Raw genomic sequence first — 4,406 nt, 5'->3', positions numbered from 1 at the left:
TCCTCCGAGCGCTCGGCCAGGGCCGCGGGCGCACGCTGCTCTCTGTCCTCGCTCCCCAGAGCCGCTTCCTGCTGGGCCCGAGCGCACGTGGCCAGCTGTTCCCGTCTACCGCGTGGCTTTCATCGCTGCGAGGTCTCCCGGCAGGTTCGTGCGTAAAAGGATGTGGCTTGGGTCGTAAATGACCTGTTGTCAGAGGACTGTACCTGCCCCCTTCGACACTGTTCGCATAAAAGTGACTCAGCAGGGGGACGATCAGCAGAGAGGGCACAGAGCAGACAGGACAGCGGACCCCAGCGTTCCCGCCCGTTATCGGCAGGTCCTGAGCAGCGCTTCGCTCTTGGAGTCACTTATTATCGCTTTCGTTTGCCTGTCTCCGGCTCACGACCGTCTGCTTTGACAAGGGCCCTGCTCCACAGACAAAAGAGGTGGCCGAGGGTGGGCTGGGGCTGAGCCGTCAGCTGGCCCGGAGACCCCGCTGGTGTCCACGTGGGCTTGAAGGGGAGCCGGGCTCGCGGCCACCAGCTTCAGGAGAAACTTGGGGTCCCGCATCTGCCTCAGGCCAGCGCAGACTCCTCCTCCAGAGCCCCGATCCCGCCTGCGGGCCGGCTGGCCGCCCGGTGCTGACGGAGGCGAGTCTACCGCGCCCCGCCCTCGCCGCACTGGCTGCACATGCTGTGGCAGGTTGTGTTTCAAGAGGTGGTGGCAACGATGCCGCCTGCTGCCTGGACCACCCTTCCGCTGGGGGTGAGGTCTACGTCCCTCTAGAGACTAGGCGGGCCTGTGACTGCTCTGTGGAAACAGCGCGGTGGAAACGTCCTTGGTGACTTCTAAGGCTGGGTCCTAAAAGGAACAAGGTCCCCCACCCACGGGAACACTCAGGGTGGGGCTCTGAGCGTGAGGAACCCAGTCTGGCTACTGGGTGTGGGTGCTCTGGTCGACAGCCTCGGCGGAGGCAGCAGGTGACAGCAGCATCGACCGCCAGGCTCCACGTGTGGACGGAGACACCCAGATGATCGTAGCGCCCGGCGAATCTCCCCGGAGGCTCCGGACATCGCGGAGCAGAGAACAAAGGGGAGTTTGTGCCGCTGCGTCCGGCTGCCGTGTCACACGGCGCTAGCAACAGGAACGGATGTGAGATCCCAAGGCTCACAGCAGGCTAAGACCCTGAGTGCACGAGTCCCCCAAGTCCCTCTGTCCCGGGACGCGGTGAGGGTGCAGTGAGAACGTGAACTTGTAGCCAGTACAAATGCCACACTGAACCTTTACGGGGATGGGGGTTCACCCTGGCTTCTCTCAGACAGCTTGAAGGGGCACCCACCCCCCGCCCTTGAGTGGGGGCTACTTATTTCAGATCTGACTAACTTCCAAAACACGCCTGCCGAGCAGACACGTCTTTTTCTGAAACTGCTTTAGAAAGAGCTCTTTCAGAATCAGATCTGTTTAATGCTCGGGCGGCAGGGGGGCCGCTGTTTTAGGGGTAAAGGGCCCCTTCCTTCCAGGGCTGTCCCTGTGGAGAGGGCCCTGAGAGCCGCCTTTAGCACGTCCCCTCTGACAGTGACAATGACAGCACCGGCACCGCCCATGTGACATCTCTCTCCCTCCCGCCCTCCCTCCTTCAGCATCCGCCCTGTGTGTACTCTGTGCCAGGCACTGGGCCAGGTGCCAGGGACATGCAGACGAGCAAGACAGAAGTGACCCCTGTCCTTGTGGTTAGAGGCTGCCGTTTTTCGTCCGGATAAACGTTCGAAGATTTTATTCTATTGAGAATAAAAATAAAGCCACGTGGAAGCTTTTGGGTCATGAAGATGTCCAAGGGCACATGGCTGGGGACACAGATTTTCAGGTGGACTGCGGTGGAGGTATGGGGACTGTGTTAATTAGCGCAATGGCAGCTGCTGTGTCAACCCCGCCATCCACAGGCTGGCACAGCAGAAGTTAGTTCTGATTCATGTTGTTGGGAGGCAGGTGGCATGTCACCGCTCAGTGCTTCCCCTTCTGTCTGAGGCTCTGCCATCGGTGGAGCCTGGGAATCCCGCGAACAGAGCCCGGGGAGCAGGGAAGACGCAGTGAGAAAGGCCCACATGCTGCTGTCTGCCTCGGCCGACACTTGTCACCTGGAGAGGAGTCAGCCGGCCCAACTTAGGAGAGAGGCTGGGACATGCGCCCTTGCAATAATCACATGTTGCGGCAGGAAAAGCGGGGTCTCTTACAGAGTCCCCCTCTGCTGTGGGGCGATGGCAGCCCAGAGACGCGCTCAGCACTGCAGAGAGCGGGGGGCTGGCCGGGAACCCTGCGTGGCCCCGGCCCTCCTCTCTGGGGAAGATCTAGTAAGCCTCACACATCCTGGACAAAAGCTTCGGCAAAATGCACAAGGACACGTGTCCCTCAGGCCGCCCTGTCAGTTCTCTCTGGCCCCAACACGGGGGAAAATGTCTTTGCCAAGAAACAAGGGCACTCTCTGAACTGGGCTCAAACACATCACCTTTCATAATCCAAACACTTAAAAACAGCCAGCACGCATTTAAAAGACCTGATCCTCCCAACACTAATTCATAATAAAACATTAACGAGCCTGTCCCCAATCTGTTAGTAAAGCATGGATAGCCTTTCTTTGAAAAAAAATCCCCGTCCATTCCCACAACTCCCTGGAGAATCATCTAAGCAAAATAACGCCACGAAATGGTTCCAAACCGTGTTCCTGCAGCAGGGAGCCACGGCCTCCAGGGCTTTTAATTTATTTTATGTTGTAAATTAATAATGCACGCGTGATTGAGAGTAGCTCATTAAACGTGTCATAAAGTAAGGCACTTAGATCAGAAAAGCGTGCAGGGACCCTGATGCCCGCCTACGCGTTACATTAAGTACATAAATCACTTCGTTTTCTCTCTCCTTAAAGCAGAAAACAGCCAAAGAGCTAAACGTAATTACGATAATTCTATTTAGAAAGGTCCAGGAAGCACCAGAATAGAATTTGCACAAACATCAGAAAAGGCAGCTTCTTCTGTCTGGTCTGCTGGATTTTTGTCTTTTGTGACAAAGTCGAGGAGATGGAACGAGGGTGGCCATCCCACCAACAAGCACTTTCGGTGCCTGAGAGACCCCAGGGCCCAGTCCGCCGGCTCTGACGGGGCTAGAAAACGCACCTGAGGCTTCCCAGGGCCCCTCGGCTGGTTGGCCCCAGACCTGCAGGAATTTGGGTGCTGGGTGGCGGCCCGGTCTGCCCAGGCTCAGGCTTGAACTGATAAAAACGTGTCTTGGTGACCAGCGTAGACACTGGCTGATTCTGCTCTGCAGACTAGGCACACTGAGCTCCAGGGTCTGCTTGCTCTACCGACAAGAGGCCACAGGAATGTGACGTGACAAGAACACGGGAGAAAACGCAAGTGCCAGGACGTCCCCTGCTCGGTGGCTCGGTGGCTTGGTTAGAAGAGAAACAGCTCAGCGAACTTGGTGGGAGCAGTGAGGCCGTGCAGTCGGGCAAGGCTGAGCCTCCAGGGCCACAGCATCCCCACACCAGCAGCAGGGGACCAGGGACCACCGGTCGTGCAGCACTGGCCAACGGCCAAGCCCCGGGCAAGGTGACTTGTGTGCAGTACCCCAAACCTGGCAGCCAGCCTTCGGAAACAGCCGCCGGCAGCCCCCCTCTTAAATGAGAACACAGGTGCAAAGGGACACCTGTCAATAACTCACCCCGGGTCACACAGTGGGAGTGGTGGACCTCAGAACGTGACCCACCCGACTCCAGAGCCTGCCCCCTCCTCTCCGCCTCGTGGCCTCGTTCCTGTTGTCCCTGGGGCCTGGTGCGGGTGCGACACCCCGAGGTGCGGACTGGCACAGGGCAGGAAGCGGGGGTGCTTTGGAGGACATGTGTCTGTTCCCACGGACGGCGGTGGCCATTTCAATCTAGTAAGAGTGGTGCATACTTAAGGCTAAGGCAGCGCCACCGGAAGAGACATGACGCCGACCGGTGCCTCCGCTTCGGCGCTCTGCACAGAACCAGCACGTCCCTTTGTTCCTTGTTAGCTTCCAAAAAAAGTAGCAAGACCCTGACGAACATGGCTTTCTAGACAGATGGATCACCTGCACTTCCGTCTCTCTCAGCTCACGTTCTGGGATGACGGGACAAGACTCGGCGAGACTTAACAGCTGCAGGGCCCCCGCAGCCGAAGCGCGGCCCGTGGGCCAGCGGCATCAGCACCCCTGGAAGCTCAGGTCCACCCACACCTCCTGAAGCGGGATGGCCCTTCCACAAGGCAAGACCCGTGGGGCCCAAAGGGCGTGGCACTTCCAGAGCTCTGTGCTGTCTTCTCTCTGCTCTGACTTCGCTAGTTCCCATGGGGGAAGCAGCCTAGCTTGAGAGGGCTGGCGGAGAAGGAACTTCTATCCGACTGCTTCCTGCGGACCCC

This window comes from Pteropus alecto, unplaced genomic scaffold, assembly GCF_000325575.1.
Source record: "Pteropus alecto unplaced genomic scaffold, ASM32557v1 scaffold189, whole genome shotgun sequence".
Lineage (NCBI taxonomy): Eukaryota > Metazoa > Chordata > Mammalia > Chiroptera > Pteropodidae > Pteropus > Pteropus alecto.
Note: the sequence above shows the minus strand (reverse complement) of the source record.